General features: G+C 38.7%; 2 pseudogenes; one reads left to right on the plus strand and one right to left on the minus strand.

Annotated features, from left to right (window-relative positions):
• LOC148522680 (uncharacterized) overlaps positions 1–21,714 on the plus strand; it is a 208,860-nt pseudogene that overhangs the window by 162,750 nt on the left and 24,396 nt on the right.
• The window catches only part of LOC148522681 (uncharacterized), a 240,474-nt pseudogene that overhangs the window by 34,210 nt on the left and 184,550 nt on the right, over positions 1–21,714 (minus strand).

Here is a 21,714-nt window from a genome sequence, read left to right on the forward strand (position 1 = left end):
AATATTACAGACACACCTTAACTAGGATAATGTTATTGCATTTTTAAAGATCACGGTAACAGGATAAAATTCTTGTGTCAGTACCAATAGTGTTAGAATTATTAAGCACCTATCATTATCTGACTCAAAAGAAACTATACACCAGTGCCAATATGTTCTTACATTAATAACTTATAAATAAGTAAGCATGAAGCTAGGACCAACAAGCGCTCACAAACAATCAACTAAATGATACTGTATACAATAAATATGCACGTTGCGGTATCCCACATCAATCAATGTAAACCATTGATGAAATGAATAGGATGTATAAACGAGAATCAATGGTCATAAATGGTATTTTAATGAGTTGCAGACAGATCAGTCCAACTACATGAATTATCTAATTGAATGTAATGGACTAAGCAAAATAAAATGGATTGCGCTGTATCCACATAGATTAGACAATAAAAAAGCTCCTAAAATAGATCACTATAATGTAGTCCACTATCTTAGTGAAACTGTTAATAGTCTGTATAATAGACGAGTGGTTGTAGTGTTGATTATGAACAAATCTTAGAGTAAAGAGATGGTCAATCTTGTGACTTCAAATAAATACTGTAGTGGTGTATTCCAATCGCTTGGCAAGTGGTTGTAGTAGGCAAAATTTATAGCAGAGTCTTGTAAAAATGATAGTGGACCATATACTTGAAAGTTAAAAGGTAAAGTTAATAGTGATGTGCTAATCCTGATGCACCATGGATGTACCGTGTCCTGTATATTGAGATGAATCAAATAGTATATTGCACAGTACAATGTCAGTCTTGAAGGGCATATGTTGTTAAGATGGTTGGATCTGAGGGGTAGGACTGAAGTAAACCCTGGCTCTGCAGTAGCCAAGACCCGCACAGACTATTTCTGGTTTGGGGGCCATTACATTCTACAGCAGCACGGCACAGCGATGGGTACCAAGTTCGCTCCTAGTTATGCCAACCTCTTTATGAGTGTTTGGGAGGAGGAGTCGGTCGGGAACAATGAAGTGACAGGAGCGAACTTGGTACTATGGAAGCGCTACATAGATGACATCATCTTCATCTGGGAAGGATCTGAAGACTCACTAATTAGCTTTTTGAAACATCTTAATACCAACACATACAACCTTGTCTTCATGGCTGATTACAGCAAAGAAAAGGTTAACTTCTTGGATCTGGAAATATTTATTAAAGATCAGAAGCTGGAGACCAAAACATACAGGAAGAAGGTGGATGTCAACAGTTTTATTTTGTGCAGCAGTGAACATTATCCCCCATGGTTCACGAGCACACCGAAATGCCAGTTTACCAGGCTGCGATGTAATTGCAGCAACAAGCAAGACTACATCTCTCAAGGCAATGTTTTAAAAAAACAACTTCTTCAAAACAATTACAACAAGACATCAGTGCAAGAAGCATTCCAGACAGTGCTAGATGGAGATAGAGAGAAACCTCTCAATTACAATACGGAAAAGGCTGATAACAAAGACATGTTTGACTTGTGTTTCATTACCAAATACAATTCCTCATCCAATTTTTTCAAACACACTTTACGCAAACATTGGAATATCCTTACAAAAGATAAAACACTGGCACCGATTCTACCGAATAGACCAATGGTTATATTCAAAAAGGCTCCGGATTTCAGGCAGAAACTGGTTCATAATCACCAACCACCACCAAGTTTCACCCAAAATACAATTTTTATGGAGAAGAATAAAGGCTTTTTCCATTGTGGAAGGTGCCTGAATTGCAGAACATGTCATTATCAGAATATGAAACCTACCCTGACCTTCAAGTCAAACAATACAGGTACCATTAACAAGATTCAAGACATGATCACTTGTGACACCAGGGGTCTAATATATCTTCTTACCTGTCCGTGCTGCAAACAATACATTGGGAAGACCACGAGAAGTCTTAAGCAAAGAATAGGGGAACATAGAAGGAACATCCTGAAAGGATTTGAAGATCACAGTGTGTCATTGCATTTTAAAACACAACATCTAAAGGATGCTTCCAAGTTATAATTCATAGGTATTAAAGTAGTAAAACCCAGCTGGAGAGGAGGAGACTACAATAAGAAATTAAGTAGGGAAGAGATCAAATGGATGATCAAGCTTAAGATGATATCCCCCCTAGGACTTAATATAGATCTAGAGATCCAGACTATTTTATGAATTTATGTAGGATCTTGGTACAAGCCATTCCCCCTCCCCCTCTAATATTCTGCTATGTTACATCATCTTGGTTAAACTAAAACCCAACAATTCACTACAGTTGATACCTTTAACTAAATATTGAATATTAAATTTATTATCAAAGGCACTTTACCCATTAAGTGAATAGATATAATACTTAATATACAACTCACCATATATGTGTATAAATTACCCCTATATTACACCATACAGACAGATTCTATGATGTTTTATGATACCCCTACAAGTCCAGTATATAGATTTCCTGATTCTTCATGTTAGCTGAGCTCATTTCTGTGTACTAGGACCAATAGATTCACTGCCAATAGCAGAACATGTTTGCACAAGAACTCATGTGTAAAAAAGAGAATTTTCCGTTATATACTTATATTTATTTACAATCTAATAACAAAGGACTTCTTGGGACTTCATATGTCCATAAGGATTCATTTGCCTTCCAGTGTCTGACCCAGTGTTCAATCCATCTGTTTGTGTCCCTCCACTGTAATTGACTGCACGCACAGCTTTAAACAAAATGTTTTCTATGCCTCCATGACAACCATCATCAGGAGGCTTGGCTACAAGATCCCTCCAATCAGGCGACTGGAGGAGTGGCTTGTAACTACACAAATACAGAGAGAAGACCACTGAACAACATCCTTGAAAAAGGCCGTCACTATCGGCCGAAACGCGTTGGAGACACGCACATTGACCGCCCACTGCACTTTTACTCCTGTGGAACTCTTGCGGAATTTGGAAGAAGGAAGGAACTTTACAACGCACGCACACTGCCACGAGCTGCCGGAGATAACTATTGAGGATCCCCGCCAGCGGCGCAGTACCCACGCTTCAGCCGGTAAGATCATCCTCCCCTCCATCTCTAGGTGACCAGTGTCCCGCCTGCCCTGCTGTCGTGGAGGCTTGCACCCTCGGCCGCGGCGGTGTCAGGTGCACCTGGTAACATCACCTACACAGGGGACATAGCGAGCCTAGGCACTCACCCTCCGGCAGCGGGCTTACCATCCCGGGGCGGGTGTTGGAGAGTGTTCCTCGCTCGTCTATCACAGGCTGACAAGCTGCGCTCCTGCCGGGTCACCTCCAGCACTGATCTGGACAGCAGTGAAGCAGTCTGTGCGGGCCTTGGCTACTGCAGAGCCAGGGTTTACTTCAGTCCTACCCCTCAGATCCAACCATCTTAACAACATATGCCCTTCAAGACTGACATTGTACTGTGCAATATACTATTTGATTCATCTCAATATACAGGACACGGTACATCCATGGTGCATCAGGATTAGCACATCACTATTAACTTTACCTTTTAACTTTCAAGTATATGGTCCACTATCATTTTTACAAGACTCTGCTATAAATTTTGCCTACTACAACCACTTGCCAAGCGATTGGAATACACCACTACAGTATTTATTTGAAGTCACAAGATTGACCATCTCTTTACTCTAAGATTTGTTCATAATCAACACTACGACCGCTCGTCTATTATACAGACTATTAAACAGTTTCACTAAGATAGTGGACTACATTATAGTGATCTATTTTAGGAGCTTTTTTATTGTCTAATCTATGTGGATACAGCGCAATCCATTTTATTTTGCTTAGTCCATTACATTCAATTAGATAATTCATGTAGTTGGACTGATCTGTCTGCAACTCATTAAAATACCATTTATGTTTTTATATGACCATTGATTCTCGTTTATACATCCTATTCATTTCATCAATGGTTTACATTGATTGATGTGGGGTACCGCAACATGCATATTTATTGTATACAGTATCATTTAGTTGATTATTTGTGAGCGCTTGTTGGTCCTAGCTTCATGCTTACTTATTTATATGTTGTTGATAGGGTTAAGTGGTGACCTGACCATTTAGCTGCTTCTATACATTTTTACCTAGTTCTGATAATTAGAGCGCACATACCCAATTTTTTGTAATTACATTAATAACTCCCTAACTCATTAAGAGTTATAACTTTTAAAATTAAGAGTTCTTTTTCTTTGCTTGTTTGTCCTAATTACCTTATCCATTTAAAAAAGAATTAAAATAAAAGGGACATTTTCACTATTAATTTCCTACAACTATGAGAATATCCCAGACTTTCTCTCATACACAATATGAATATATTGACTTTAGGGTCTACCACCAATCTAACAAATATTGATTTTAGCGACTATATAATACAGAAATTGTAGGTTCTAATACTATCACATAATATAAAGTCCTAACCGTTGGGGATGTCAATTTGTCTGTTTTTGCACAGAGTAATCTGTAAGATTCTATGGGCTCAATCCAAATACATGAGATATACTCATGAGTGCAAATCATCGTGACAACGTGTGCTCCATAGGGCTCTGAGCAAAATTAGGCAAATTTGGGCTTGTAACAGGCTTTGAGGGGTGCGAGGTGTCGTTGCTGGTGTTTTTAATACAGTGGCAACAGCAACTCGCACCTTTCACAATCAATTGGATTGACCCCTATAAAGGGCCTGTAGCTTAGATACCCCTTTATATATACTAACATGATGCACAGAGTAATATGTAACATACTATGATGGAGCTGTCACCTAGATACCTCTTTATATATACTAACCTGATGCACAGAGTAATATGTAAGATACTATGATGGAGCTGTCACCTAGATACCCCTTTATATATACTAACCTGATGCCCAGAGTAATATGTGAGATACTATGGGTGGAATTCAATTCTCTTTAGCCCCTATCGCGCCCGACGGAGCTATTCTATTCTTGCTCCTGTCAGGCGTGAACAGCTGCCAAGCGATACATTTCAGCTCGCAGCCCCTGACAAAATATATATAGATATAGTACACACTGGGTCCCACAGTGATGAGAATCAGGACCTGATAATTTGGGTGGGGAGAGGTGATAATTGCTGGTGGTATCCCTTCAGAAAAAAAATAGGAAACAAGGATTGCTGGGCAGGGAAAAATGGGGTGCTATGCACCCCTCAGCCAGGACCATATACTGGGAGGGTGCGATCAGTGTGTTTGCTATTCACCACCTTCACACAGACAGAGGTGACTGCTGTACTCAGCACCAGCAGTCTTCCCGGCCCCACTGCAAGAAAGCACAAAGCAGCATGTGCCGGGCTGGGGAGATAAGCTGTTGATAGGTAAAAGGGAGGGGGGTGGTGGCAGACCCAGGCCCCTCTAACAAGCCTGAGTCCAGGTAATAAGTACACAATTCCCCCCTTCCTCGGCACCCCTGTATATAGATAAATTATACACAAATAATACATTAGCACTGATAGAGAATGTATAACTATGTTACACAAAGGATCCCACAATTTGGGGCTACATGTAAGTAACTGTTCAGCACAAGTAAGATTATAGATTGTATGTAAGATTATAGATTGTATGTAAGATTATAGATTGTATGTAAGATTATAGATTGTATGTAAGATTATAGATTGTATGTAAGATTATAGAACAACTGAATTATTTCTCCAGCTACATATCTGGCTTCTACCAATTATGTTACAGATGATAAGTGCCCACCAAAATTTTTGCTCATTTATTATGAAGTTACACTTATTAATATTTATAATAGTTCATGTATATCTAATATCAGTCACCCAGAGGATAATGTGACATCATACAATATACAGTGTAATATCTGGATATTTTAAAGGTTTTATTTGCAAATCAATATTTTTTAATATATAATGAAAAATATAGTATATAAAGCTTATAGTACCGTACCATTTTAAAAATACAAATATAGTAACACTAACTATATAACCATTGGTAAGGTGAAACTTTTTAAGTTTTGATAACAAGACAACATCTACAAAATAATATCTACAAATATCTTTGTATGTATCAATATATTCCTATATATAATGTAATTACCTTACTCTGGAGATTCTACTGTCTGTCTCTTTCTTACTCCTCCATCCATCCAGCTCCAACCAGCAACTAAACCAGCAGCTCTTCCATCAGCTATCAGTAGCCTGATACAGCCTATTTATAGTCATTCCTCCCCCATCTCTCTCCATAGTTCCCAGGATGACCAGAAGAAATTCTTACACTGAAAGGTGACACATAAACTCAGCATCTTCTCGTGCCTAGCTCCTTGTCTTGTAAATGAGGTGTAATGAAGGTCACTTACTACAATGGAAAATGCTAATTACACATTAGGAGAGGGTAACACCTTGTATTCTAATGAAATCATTGCCTCCTGTTATGTCACTACAGGGACCTTTTGTTTAGAAGTCACCTATTGTCTGAGCAGAGTTTCAGCAGAAAGACCTGTTTTACATATCAGCAGGAACCTCAATGAGTTTCTGGAAATAATAACATCAATAGATATATGTATAAAATAAGTCAAAATTTTGTATAAACCTGAATTTTGAAGACATTGTGATATAAACACTTAATATGAGTTTCTTAGACTTACATAAATAGGGAAGATATGCCTATGTACAAATTTATTTTAAAAATAAATTTATTAAAAAAAACATTTATTTTCAAATGCACCCCAACAAGTAGTATTTATTTGGAACATGAGTAAAATTTAGAGGTGGAAAATGTTGAGCCACAATGATTTAATCAGATCTTTTGTTTGTTAATGCCTAATGCCAAACAATTGTGCTATGAAAGGGTTTGGTGGGTCTAAATTTGTATATGTTACCACGCTTAGAAATCACATAATAATAGCAGCTTAGATTATAGGTTAAACAAATGCTAAACTGATACCCCCTTTTCCACTAAAATCCCAGGTCTGTCCTGTGATTTTTTAATCATCATTTTGCTGGGTCGTAACTGGCTTAAACCCTTTTTCCACTGCACCCTCATCCTAGGTTTTCCCCGGGTCACCTCCATTTCTCCTGAACCCAGGTAAGTCCAGTAAAACCTGTAGATGTCAATAAAAATGGCCTTTAATCAGGCCATTTTTAATAACACCCACATTTATTATTATTATTATTATTATTATTATTATTATTATTATTATTATTATTATTATCATTTATTTATATGGTGCCACAAGTGTTCCACAATGCCTTACAAAGTACAAAGACAAAAAAGTAACCAGTGACTTGCAATACAATACAATACAGGACATGGATAATAAACATTGCTATATTTAATTACATTCTTTATTGTATATAATTATTATATAGGTTTTTATTTAATTTAATTATTGTTATTATTATTTATTATATTTACTATTTAATTATTATTATTTATTTAATTTAATGACATTTTTAATGACATCCTTTATTCAGGCATCTCCTCTTGTCTCTCTATGATTACATCAGCAGAAAGAACCCTGTAGCATTAGCCGCCTGCTAGAAAGGGGTTGATGCTGTTTCTGGAATATTCAGGGGAATTCTACTCATTTTTTTCCACTGTATTTCAAGAACTAGGACTCACTCAGAACCCAGTGCTGTTGCACTGAAAATTGGGGATCCCTATATCATTTGTCCCTTGTAGTTTGGTAACCAGGACTGGTTCTGATTAGCCTGGTGCTGGTTGTGTTTAATACAGGGGACCCCTATGTCATTTATCCTCTGTATTTTGCAACACCAGCACTGGGTCACTGGTTTGGGGGGCACGCCATTTTTTTTTACACTTTAACATTTATTTACACACAGATGCAGGCTTGAAGCCTGATTCTGCCGCTGATGCCAACTACCTCCCCCTGGGTCCTATTGCTTGCTGCCTATCTTGCCTAGGCAGCTAATGGCCACACTGCTGTCTGATGTCTCCCCTGGGTGTCAGGTGCAGCTAACACCCGCTACATCTCCCCGGGTCCCGGCCACAGCAAATGCCGGCTTTCTGCCCCCCGAACCCAGCTTCTGCCCACAAAGGACAGCTATCTTTGTCAACCAAGTGAAGCCATAGTGAGTACACCTGCTGAAGGCTAGAAGGCTCCTACTTAGGCTGCACAATCAATTGAAACTTTCTATCATTATAATGGTGGATTTGTGAGGTAATATTTAAAAAACTGTAACTTTTTCAATTACCTGAAGCCCAAAATGCCCTACTCTGGAAAAACAGTTATCTAATAAAACAAACCCCAAGTCTAAATTCACCCCCTACCCTGAGTTATGCCTACCCAATAATCCCCCATAGAGAAAAGCAGAAAAGTATTCCTAACTGAGAGTGTCAGAAAAAACTGATAGTCAGAAATTTAGGTTACTCCCAAATCCCCATTTTTTATGTTTTTAACCTGAAATTTGGCATGCAGCACCGAGCAACAGTTCTACGCACCCATGCCACATTTCAGCTCAGTATCTCCTATAGCTTTTGAGGTGTAGCCCTTAAACACCATGACCCTCCGTCTGGAATTCTCCATGGAAATTTCTGTTTCTTCGGTTCAGCCTTATAATATATATATATATATATATATATATATATACACACACATCGACAACAAGGTGCAGCACTCCTGGCTCTTGAATAATGACAATATCCCGGTATGTAATAGGCAACGTTTCAGTGCTCATTTAATTAAGCACTGTCATCAGGCTTAAAAATTACAAATAACTCACACCTTAAATACAATACATACCAACACCATGTGCATGCTGAATCAGGACACAGGGCTTTTCCCCGGAGTAGTCACGCACAATCATTTATTTATTTATTAACAGTTTCTTATATAGCGCAGCATATTCTGTTGCGCTTTACAATTGGAAACATTGATAGAAAAAAACAGGGTAATAACAGACAGACATAGAGGTAAGAGGGCCCTGCTTGCAAGCTTACAATCTATAGGGAAATAGGCATTGATACACAAGGATAGGTGCTATATATTGCAATTTGGTCCGGCCAGAATGCAGAGTTTCTTGGTGGGCTGCATGATCCAGTCACACAGGAATGTCGGCCAAATGTCAGGAGTATGTGAAAGAAAGACAATATGTGAGGTTATGTGTGGACTGTGAGAGGGGATATAATAAGACATGGAAGCTATGAAGGTTATGTGGTCAGTTCTGGAATCTGATAAGCTTGTCTGAAGAGGTGAGTTTTCAGGGAACGCTTGAAGGATTGAAAACTAGAGGTAAGTCTTATTGTGCATGGTAAGGCATTCCATAGAGTGGGTGCAGCCCGAAGAAAGTCCTGTAACCATAAATGGGAACAAGTAATGCCCAGGGATGAGAGATGCAGATCTTGTGCTGAGCGGAGAGGTCGGGTTGGGAGATATTTTGTGATGAGTGAAGAGATGTATGTTGGTGTAATTTGGTTAATGACCTTATGTGTAAGTACCAGAATTTTGTATTGAATACAGTAGAAATCCGGCAACCAATGGAGGGACTGACAGAGCAGGGCAGCAGACAATGAATGTTTGGCAAGGAAGATAAGCCTCGCAGCTGCATTCATAATGGATTGTAATGGCAATAGCCTGTTTTTGGGAAGACCAGTAAGGAGACTATTCCAATAGTCAATGCGGGAAATAATGAGTGCATGGATTAAAGTTTTTGTAGTGTCTTGTGTGAGATATGGTCGAATTTTGTATATGTTTTTTAGATGTATGTAACATGATTTTGAGACAGATTGAATGTGGGGAACAAAGGACAGTTCAGAATCAAGGATGACACCAAGGCAGCGAGCTTGTGGGGTGGGGTGGATTGTTGAGTTATCAACAGTGATAAAGATATCAGATTGGTAACTGTTATTGGCTGGTGGAAATATAATTAATTCTGTTTTAGAAATATTAAGTTTCAGGTAGCGAGATGACATCCAAGATGAAATGGCAGAAATACATTCAGTGACACGGACAAATACAGATGGTGATAAATCTGGAGAGGATAGGTAGATTTGAGTATCATCCACATACAGATGGTACTAAAATCCAAAAAAGCGGATTAGTTTGCCAAGAGAGGTGGTATAGATTGAGAATAGCAAAGGACCTTGCGGTACTCCAACTGATAGAGGTAGCGAAGAGGAGGCAGAATCAGAAAAACGAACAGAAAAAGAGCAATCATAGAGGTAGGAAGAGAACCAAGAAAGAGCTGTGTCCTTAAGACCTAGGGATTGTAATGTTTGTATGAGAAGAGAGTGGTCAACAGTGTCATAAGCAGCAGAGAGATCTAGAAGAATGAGTGAGTAATGACCTTTAGCCTTGGCAGTGACCAAATCATTTACTAACTTAGTCAGTGCTGTCTCTGTGGAGTGCTGGTAACGAAAGCCAGACTGAAGTGGGTCCAATAAGTTGTGGGTGTTAAGAAAGTGTGTGAGGTGGGTGTAGATAAGTCTCTCCAGTAGCTTGGAGGGGCATTGGAGTTGGGAGATAGGATGGTAATTTGGTAATTTGAGAGAGTGTTAGGGTCAGAATTTTGTTTTATCAGAATGGGAGTAATCACTGCACGCTTGAACAGTAATGGAAAGATGCCAGTAGAAAGAGAGAGATTACAGATTTTAGTTAGGGTTGGGATGAGCACAGGAGACAGAGCTTTACTAATTTGTGAGGGTATAGGATCTAGAGGAGAGACAATATGAGTAGGAGGATGAGAAGAGTGTAGATACTTCATCTTCATTTGTGGGGTCAAATGAAGAGAATGTGCCAGAGGGTTCAGGTAGGCAATTGAGTAGGTCACTAGCTGAGGAAGAGAATAACATTTCATTTCAGATATTATCAATATTGTCCTTGAAATAGGAAGCAATATCTTGTGCACAGATAGTAGCAGGTGGCTTGGGTGAGGGAGGGGTAAGAAGCAGTTTAAATGTATTAAAAAGTCGCTTGGGGTTAGAGGCTTGAGCAAAGATAAGAGATTGGAAATATGTGACGTCATCCCTAGAGATGTATCACATGTAATTATCCCATCACCATGACAACACATAAAACAATTATACACAAATCAGCATCACACATATGAACATTACTATAATGCCACTGATAATATGGTTGAAATACACTAATTATATGATTATATTAAATAGATAATCAAACTTATTTTAAACCAAAAGGCACAACCTATACAATTAGCTATTACAAATACTCATAGCAATATTCAAACAGCATGTATGTATAGCAATATAACATCTATTTCTGTAATATCATCTAAATTATAATTATAATACAAAATCACCAGGTATATATACACCACACCCACTTGAAGTATACAAATAAACAAATAAACTGAACATTGTTGTATATTAACCTATAAGGATTAACACAGTATATGCCCAAAACATGAACAAGTACTGTATATCATATAAAATAATGAAGACCTGTTTGTTCATTCAGGCCCTTGGGAACAAGGGTGCCTAATCTATGAATACATCTACTTTCTAATTGCAAAAGTTTAAGGCCACGATTGCCACCACGTATATCAGTAGGTATATGATCTATCAGTCTGTAGCGTAGTGATGCTAAATTATGCTTAGCTGTCACAAAGTGCCTAGCTATAGGCTGATCGCTAGACCCACTGTTAATATCTGCTCTAATGGCCGATCTGTGTGCTGTCATACATTCCTTAAAGGACTGCTCCATCTTCCCTATGTATGACAGTACACAGAGACAAATGATCTTATAAACAATAAATTTAGAGGGGCAAGTTAATCTATACCTAATATAGTATTTTTTGCCAGAATGAAGGTGATAAAATACGTCTCCTGTAATCCTAAAACTGCAGGTAGTGCAGGAGCACTTGTGGCAACTATTTTTACCCGCTCAAAAGTTTACTTTATGTTTATCTTTAGGTTTATTTATGTTAGTTTTGACTAAGTAATTTCTGAGGTTACGACCCCTTTTGTAGCTTGCCATCAATTTAACCTGTTATAGTCCAAGATCATTATCAGTCTGTATCATGGGCCATAATTTTTTTGACACTCTATTGGAGAAAGACAGATTGGTGTGGATGAGAGAACACAGACTACCATAGTTCGGAGACCACACAGCAGTAGGGATTGGGGAAGACAGATTGGTGTGGATGTGGAGGAAGACAGAGTGGTGCAGGTGGTGGGGGTAGACAGAGTTGCATGGTTGGGGCACCAGAGTAGTGCAGATGGAGGAAGAAAGAGTGCCACAGATGAGAGAAAGACAGCAACATGGCTGTGGAGAAGGCACAGATGCAGGGCGGTGCGGCTTGGGAAAAACATTGGTGCGGATGAGGGAACACAGACTATCACAGTTGGGAGACCACAAAGCAGTAGGGATTGGGGAATATATAGCAGCATGGAAGCATATAGGGGAAGAAAGTGTACATGCATAGACAGAGTATGATATTTTTAAAAATAAGGGAGCTGAATGTGTATTCTAAATGAGATAAATGTATGCAGTGATAAGGATGTCGGAAGCCAGTGAGATTGTTTTGGTGATCAAATGGGAAGATTGTGGGCACTGACTGGGATGTGGGAGCCACATAACTGCTCAAACCTCAGATGCATAGACTGCATGTGTGTATTCCAATGAACACACAATTCTGTGAATTAGCAGCACCACCATTTTGTGAGTGACAGCAATCTCATTCTGTGAGAGTGCTGAATCTGCCATTAACCACAGGGTGTGATGGCATATCATATCTGTATTGTGCAAGGAACACACCCATTAAGGCATCAGTCTTAATGATTGTAATTTTGTTGCTTTTTGAAGTTTGAGTGGCAGTAGGCATGTGGGGTAAACATTGTATTTTTTCAATCATTAAACCAATTAAACCAATTAGGAATAATACAGACATACCTTAACCAGAGTCATTTTATTGAATTTTCAAAGATCACGGTAACAGGTTGAAATTCTTGAGTCAGAACTAATAGTGTCAGAATTATGAAGCACCTATCATTATCTGACTCAAAAAGAACTATATACAAGCGCCAATATTTTTTACATTAATAACTCCCTCACTTATTAAGAGTTATCCCTTTTAATTATAAGAGTGCTTTCTTGTTTGTTTGTCTTAATTACCTTATCCATTTAAAAAATAAATAAATAAAAGGAACATTTTCACAATTAATTTTCTACGAGCTACGATAGTGCCCCAAAAATAGTCTTCAGTTTTTATCTCATACATAATATAAATATACTGACTTTAGGGTCTACCACCAATCTAACAAATATTAATTTTAGCAACTATATATTGCAGAATTTTAGGTTCTAATACTATCACATAATCTTAATTCCTAAGCATTGCGGATTTCAATTTGTCTGTTTTTGCACAGAGTAATCTATAAGATTCTATGGACTCAATCCAATTGAGATATCTGACAGATAATTGTATAGTGTATGCCCAGCATTAGACGGTGATTATATGGATCTTTCCATGAAAACTTATTTTTTCAATGATTAATCAATTAGGAATAATACAGACATACCTTAACCAGGATAAGTTTATTGAATTTTCAAAGATCATGGTAATTGGATGAAATCCTTGAGTCAGAACTGATAGTGTCAGAATTATCATAAAGAACTATATACAAGCGCCAATATTTATTACATTTATTACGTACAATATTACATTAATAACTCCCTCACTTATTAAGAGTTATCCCTTTTAATGATAAGAGTGCTTCCTTGTTTGTTTATCCTAATTACCTTATCCATTTAAAAAAACAACTAAAAGGGACATTTTCACAATTAATTTTCTATGGCTACGAGAGTGCCCCAAAAATAGTCTTCAGTTTTTATCTCATACATAATATAAATATACTGACTTTAGGGTCTACCACCAATCTAACAAATAAAAAGTTTAGTGACTAAATACTGCAGAAATTTTAGGTTCTAATATTATCACATAATCTAAATTCCTAACCATTAATAATTTGGGATGGTACTGCAGAGCATTTTAATGATTTTATGATATATTTAAGTCAGAATGCATATATCCTTTCTTTTACTTCTAATTTTAATAAGGACTCTATTGATTTTTTAGATTTAACATTTCCTCGAATAATAATGAAATTATTACTATGAATTTTGTTAAAACTGTAGATTCTAACAGTTATTTTATTATAAAAGTGGTCATGCGAAACATTGGAAAGATTATATACCATTTTCTCAATTTTGCAGAGTGAAACGTAACTGTAACAATGAGGATATTTGTATGAGTCAGCTAGATATTTATAAAAATAGATTTGGGGTTAGAGGTTATCCTGATGAAATTACTAAGCGAGCTGTGGAAAAACCCAGAACCTAGAAAGAAAGACCCTACTTGAATATAATAGTAGGAACGAGTCTAACAAAGACCAGGTTCTCTTCATTACAGAATTTAGTGACCAGGAGAAAAAAATGTAAAAAGTTATTCACAAACATTGGGGCCTCTTGAAGGATGATCCCATTCTTTCAGGGGTTCTACTGGATAAACCTCAGGTGGTTTTCAGAAGGACCCACAACTTAAAATATATATTAGCACCTAGCTCCTTACCACTTATAAAGAAAGAGAATAAAGGCATTTTTGGTACTAAAATATGAGGTTTCCGCAAATGTGGATACTGTATTATTTGTAAATTTGCACATCCATCATCATGTACATTTTGTAATATAGACAACACGAAGATTTTTAAAATTCAAGATTTTATGAATTGTAACACCACTTATGTTGTTTATCTTTTAGAGTGCGGATGCGTACGAAAGTATGTGGGCAAAACTAAGCGCCCACTGAAAATCTGCATGCAAGAACATGTTAGGAGTATCAGGAGCAAACTAGATAATCATGCGGTGCCTAGACATTTTTTGAATAATCATAATGCGGATCCCAGTAGCCTGAGGTTCTATGCAATTGAACATGTTCAAATGGGGAATAGAGGTGGAGATCTGGATAATAAGTTATCCAGAAGGGAGATGTTTTGGATCTATAACTTAAACACTTTAAACTAGGGATGTGCAGGCTCGGTTCTACTCGGTTCCGTTCGGTTCTTTTTACCGGATCTTATTGGGTTTCAGCTGTCACGAGTTTTGGATAGCCAATAAGATTCGGTAAAAAGAACCGAACGGAACCGAGTAGAACCGAGCCTGCACATGTTTAAACCCAAATGGTTTAAACGAACAAGATGAAATTGCTCCATTTTTATAGCATCTTTATAATTGTGTATAAAGGTAGTTAGAAAGTATATATATATATATATATATATATATATATATATATATATATATATATATTAGGTTGATTATATGTATGTTTTTAGGTATAGTTTAGTTGTATTGTTGTAATTTTATTGTAACTGTATGTCACTTTAGCCCACTATATATATTTATACATGCCAATTATTGGATTAAAAATAATATGAGAATTACAGCCATTAAACGTGTAGTATAATCACACGCAAAAATGGCCGTCTCCATATTGTATATAGGACTCCAAGTAAATGGTGTATATCCTTGTTTTTTTTATCATGTGGAATGATAGTTCCACATGATAATTGACCTTCTACACATGATTCTCAACTCAGTGGGAAAGATGCTGGACTCTCCCATAATTAAGGTAATTGGTACAATTTGCTCAGGCATATAAGGGGGCTATAGGTGGCATCTAGACATCCTCCTGAAGAAGTCTGGCCATTTGGTGTCTTGATGAAATGCGTTGAGGTATCTCTGGTGTTGGTGGTCCATATCCTCTTGTTGTTGGTCCTAACCAGATAAGCTGATCATTCTGTTCTTAGATGTATGTAACTATTATTTTTTATTAAATGTGGTTTTAAATTTACTACTCATTGGTACCTTATTTCTTTTCTTACCTGCAAATCCATTTGAGTGACATGGCGAATATAAGGACAAAATCGTGAAAGTCCTCTGGTATGCCTATATGCACTTTATTATTTTTGATTGCTGGATTGGTACCTGTTGCAAATAATTGCACTGAACACTGTGCACTTTATTTGTGGTGAAGCACTTTATTTTGCATTTTTGCACTTTTGTGGATGCTGCTTGCTTATTTGTACTTGTTTGAAATAGGGTGCAATAGATCATCAAGTGGCACATGCACTTTGGCTTGGAGATACTATATATATATATATATATATATATATATATGTGTGTGTACATCACAGCATTAATTTATGTTCTTTTCTCTTTGTGTCTAAATATCACGCTATCCTGATTTGAGAGTTGCAGAAGGAGCTTGTTTTTGACTGGACATTATTTAAAGTCACCGTTTGAAGAATTTACACTAGATGGCGCTGACGTCTCACTATTATTGAACATATATATATTATATATATATATATATATATATATATATATATATGGTATATAGGTCTCAGCTCCATCATAGTATCTTACATATTACTCTTTATTTTAGGATTCTTATATATAAAGAGGTATATACAGTATGTGGCAGCTCCATCATAATATAATATATATTACTCTGTGCATCAGGTTAGTGTATATATATATATATATATATATATATATATATATAGGTGGCAACTCCATCATGGTATATTACATGTGCATCATGATAGTATATATAAAGGGGTATCTAAGATACAGGCCCTTTTTAGGGGTCAATCCAATTGATTGTTAAGGGTATGAGTTGCCATTGCCACTGCATTAAAAATGCCAGCAAAGACACCTCACACCCCTGATGGCCTGTTCCATGCCCAAATTTGCATAATTTTGCTCAGAACCCTATGGAGCACTCGTTGACACGATGACTTACACCTATGACTACATGAAGCATGTAGGGAAAAGGGGTTGGGGATTTCCTAAGCACAAGTAGTGAACACTCAAAATATGGTTTGGAGGTCCAAAATATATTTGATTGTGAAAGAAATATATGTATAATAGTCTCTTTATGGAGGTGCACCCTTGAGAGTTATATTGAACTTGTACATGGAAGGAGAAAGAAAAGTACTCTCTTTTTGCGGGGCACTCAATCTACCTATTCAGTATAAAACTTAGCTTTAAATGGTATGCCACTAAAATAATAGTGATATAAATAATTTTACATATTATATCAACAAAACATCTGAACAAAGACAACATAGAACAAAAAACAAACATTAACTCTGGCCGCAATTAGGTCCAGTTGATAAAAAAAACTGACTGACTTGAATCAAGGAGATCAATATTGTCTAATCTCTTAGTTCCTGATTATGGTAAATCACACGTGGTAGTCATGACACCATTAGTCAGACAGGTGGCCAAAATTATTAAAACAAGATATTATATACGTCAGGAAAAAGATTTTTCCTTTTGCTGATAGCGTTGGTGAGCACCAATTATCATCATAATCCTATTAATTCAGGTTTATACACTGTTATATGTCTGAGAGTTAAATCCAAAAATAGAGATATGTAAGCATTAAACCATTTTGTGCTAAATGTATATATATATATACATATATATATGCATATATCTATAGATAAATGTCAGGGTAACAGGTAAATTAAGAAGCAAAAAACGTGATAGTATCAAGATTTTGTAAAGTAGCTGCTCCTAACTATCTCTTTCACACTGCACTTTTCTTACTATGGTGGTGCCCTGGGGCAGCTTAGCTGGGCTGGTTTGGGGGTGTCCTGTGCTCTGGATTTGAATCGTAGTATGGTAGGAACCTACCCTACAGAGGTTACCTGGATATGGTGGGTAGGTCCATAACCTTGGCCAAGATTATGCTAAAACCTCTATTGATTGCAACATTTTATTGCATTAATATATTATTACTAATTTGGAGTTGTGCACCTGAGATTTGTCTGTTTTTGTGCATGCCAGTCCTGCAGGGACTACTTCCAATCCTGACTAAGGAGGAAATTGATGAGGAGGGAGTTGACGGTGTGGTTTGCAGGCTCTTGGATACAACAGGAAAATTGGATTTAGGTGTCCCTGGACTGCTTACGGTCTAAGCCAAAGTTTCTGAACTTGACAGTAATTTTTTATGAACGCGCTGCAGGTGCCATATAAGGGAGGATGTTCCTAGGTGGTTAACATCCCTACCCCTACTTATTTCACCTTTACATATGGTACATATGGCAAGACAGTTGTTGTCCGGATTTGGATAGAAATATTGCCAGACCAAAGAGGTGGAATGTTTCGTCTTCTGCCCAGGCATGACCGTGATGGGCTTTTTCATCCCACAGACAACAACTGTCTCCCCCAGAGCCTGATTTAAACAAACCACATCACCATCAGAATCCTCCTCGCCAACTTCCTCCTCAGCGCTAGCTACACCAGTATCCTCATCCTGTTGTACTTCAACAGTGACATCTTCAAGTTGCATATCAGCAAGTGGACTGTGGGTGCTCCTTTCAGCACTTGCAGGGGGCATGCAAATGGTGGAAAGAGCCGCCTCTTCCCGTCCAGTGCTGGGAAGGTCAGGCATCGCAGCCGCCACCACACTTGGACTCTCCTTGGGGATTTGTGATATCTTCTTAGAATGCACAGTTCTTCGCTGTGCTTTTGACAGCTTAACTCGTTTGATTTTTTTAGCGGGAGGAGGGCTTCCATCGTCATGTGAAGCTGAATCACTATTCATGAACATAGGGAAAGGCCTTAGCTGTTCCTTGCCACTCCGTGTAATAAATGGCATATTGGCAAGTTTATGTTTCTCTTCAGATGATTTAAATGTTTTTTTAAGGTCATTTTCCTGAACTTTGTCATTTGGGATTGTATGTGCCCTCTACTATGACATTGGGCATCGGCCTTGGCAGACGACGTTGATGGCATGTTATCGCCTATGTCGTGACTAGTGGCAGCAGCTTCAGCACTAGGAGGAAGTGGTTCTTGATCTTTCCCTATTATATTTTTATCGGAGAAAGTTTGGTCCTCCATTTATGTTATATTGATATATACGTGCGGCTAAGGCGCACACAAACACAGAAAATATTTTTTTATTTTTGTTGGAGACTAGTGCACTTTGTGGGTTACACCACCCTTTAAGAAATGAGCCAGCCGGCACTTTACTTATGGGACACAGGTGCACGCTTGGCGCTGCTCCTTTGTTGATGCACGTGCAGCTACAGCCCACCCAATTCACAAAGACAGAAAAATAAAGAAGAATTTTTTATTCTTTGTGGAGCGCACTTTGAGGGTTACACCACCCTTTAATAGACAGACGCATGCTTGGCGCTGCTGCTTTGAGAATGCACGTACAGTGCGGACAATTCACAAACACAGAAGAAAATGTTTTATTTTTGTTGGAGTGCACTTTGAGGGTTACACCACCCTTTAACAGACAGATTCACACTTGGCGCTGCTGCTTTGAGGATGCACATACAGTGCAGACAATTCACAATCACAGAAGAAAATATTTTATTTTTTGTTGGAGTGCACTTTGGGGGTTACACCACCCTTTAACAGAAAGACGCACGCTTGTCTCTGCTGCTTTGAGGATGCAGGTGCAGCGACAGCCCACACAATTCACAAAGACAGAAAAAAAAGGAAAATTTTTAATTTTTTGTGGAGTGCACTTTACTTATGGGACAAAGGTGCATGCTTGGAGCTGCTACTTTGTTGATGCATGTGCAGCCACAGTGCACACAATTCACAAACACAGAAAATATTTTTTTATTTGGTTTGGAGTGCACTTTGGGGGTTACAGCTCCCTTTAATGGTCAAGCCAGCTGGCCCTTTACTTATGACACAGGCGCATTTGGCACTACTTTGTTGATGCACGTGTGGCTACTGCGCACACAATTCACAAACACAGAAAAAAAAATTTTTTTTGCACTTGGGGGGGAACACCCCTGATGGACAGAGCACCCCCTGGACAACACTATAGCACCCCTTTAGGACTGGGACACTGCACAGGACTTTGGAGTGGACACAGCCCCTATGGACAACTGACTGCACAACACAGTCCAGCCAGCCCCTATGGACTTTGGAGGAGTGGACACAGGGCCTGATTCAGAGCCGGATGCTATTTGTGCTCGCTCGTTCAGTAAAAGGGGCTGGACATTTAAATAGAGCACTCACTCTTTGCGGGCTGTTGACGCCTCTATGTCTGAGCGAGCAAACGAAATATGCGCTCACTATTTTTTATAGACGCCCCCTGGCCGTTCGCATCATACATCATCTCTGCTATTTATTAGATTAATCGAGTACATCGAAAGGCGTCTAAACTGCTCTCAGTGCTTGTGGTTGGATTTTCCTACCGCAATCATGTGAACAGTTCAGGCTAAGAGACAACCAAGTGACGTGGCCAATGACGCTGCTTTGTTAATTATGCACGCCCATTAAACGCCTGTTTTGACCATTTGGCATGCCTGCGTTCGGATCTCCACTCCCCGTTTTCAAGCACCTTCCCCTGTTACCACCCACAAACGCCTCATCCTTTCACTGAAATTAGCAGGCACTCGCTATTTTGCAAACACACGATTTCAGACCGCACTGACTGGTTGGCGCATGCGCATTATGACCCATATGCATGCGCAGATGTGTGAACATCACTTGGAGCGAACGAGCGTCCGCTTACGAGCAGCACAGCACATCACAGCCAGCCCTATGGACTTTGGAGGAGTGGACACAGCCCCTATGGACAACAGCAGCACAGTGCAGCACAACACAACACTACACTACACTACCCAGCCAGCCCTAACTCCCACTCTCCCTCTTCACTGTCCACAGCCGAATGAGAAAATGGTGCCGACGTGGGTACCTTATACAGAATCCAAAACCCGCGAGACCCGGAAGGCGGGAAGATGACGTTTTGCCTCAATTTCAGATCCGAGTCAGGCGGGAAAAGTCAAGCCTCGGTCTCGGATGGTGGGGGCACGGGGGGGTTCGGATTTCAGAAATCCGAACCCGCTTATCCCTTATAACTGGCTATTTCATTTAAACCAATATAGTCCATTTATAATTGTAAGACTCACATGTAGAGGTAGTATTTATCCGATTCTTGGTATTTCACACTCTCCTCAGATATATTCAGGTTCATGCAGGTAACAATCATTGGTATTCTGCATAATCCTGATTTGTTTAACCCATGAACCAAAACAGTTCAAACAGTAGATTGGTGACATAGCTGACTCACCACTGGCAGGAGAGTAGGGGAGGATGCCTTTGTAGTTGATAATTATGTGCGATGTTGCTGGGAGCCAGTCAATCCATGGATGGTGCAGAGTGGGCTGGGTCAGGGAAATATTTGTGTCTGTGTGGGGTCCCCCAATGTGTGGACCCATCCTCCCCACCTATAATCCAGCCATGTCCAGGTGCATCAGCTGACAGTAGGTGTGACAGGATTGGTAGCATGTGTTACCCATCTATGGTTAGTGCAGGGGTGAGTAAATAGCTAAGTTATGGTTTTTTAGTATATTTAAAAATTTATCATTTTCTGTATATAAAATTACACTATAACTATAAAAGTAATTTTACTCATATAACATTTATGATTTTAAATAAAATCTATTTTTCTTGCAGGACAAATAAAGAGCAGGATCCCCACGAAGACTATTTGGTAAAGGGACATTGGCCCTCATTCAGACCCACTCGCAAGTGCTGAGCACTCGCAAGTAGGTTGATGTTTAAGGTCTGCGCATGCGCAGCAGCTGCACTGCGCATGCGCAAGCCCCGGAGCGAGAGAGAAATTCTCTCACTCCGGGGCTCACTACAATTGGGGTGGCTGTCCATGTTGATCGACAGCTCCCCC

The sequence above is a fragment of the Taudactylus pleione genome, unplaced genomic scaffold, assembly GCF_031769625.1.
Source record: "Taudactylus pleione unplaced genomic scaffold, aTauple2 ptg000145l, whole genome shotgun sequence".
Classification (NCBI taxonomy): Eukaryota; Metazoa; Chordata; class Amphibia; order Anura; family Myobatrachidae; genus Taudactylus; species Taudactylus pleione.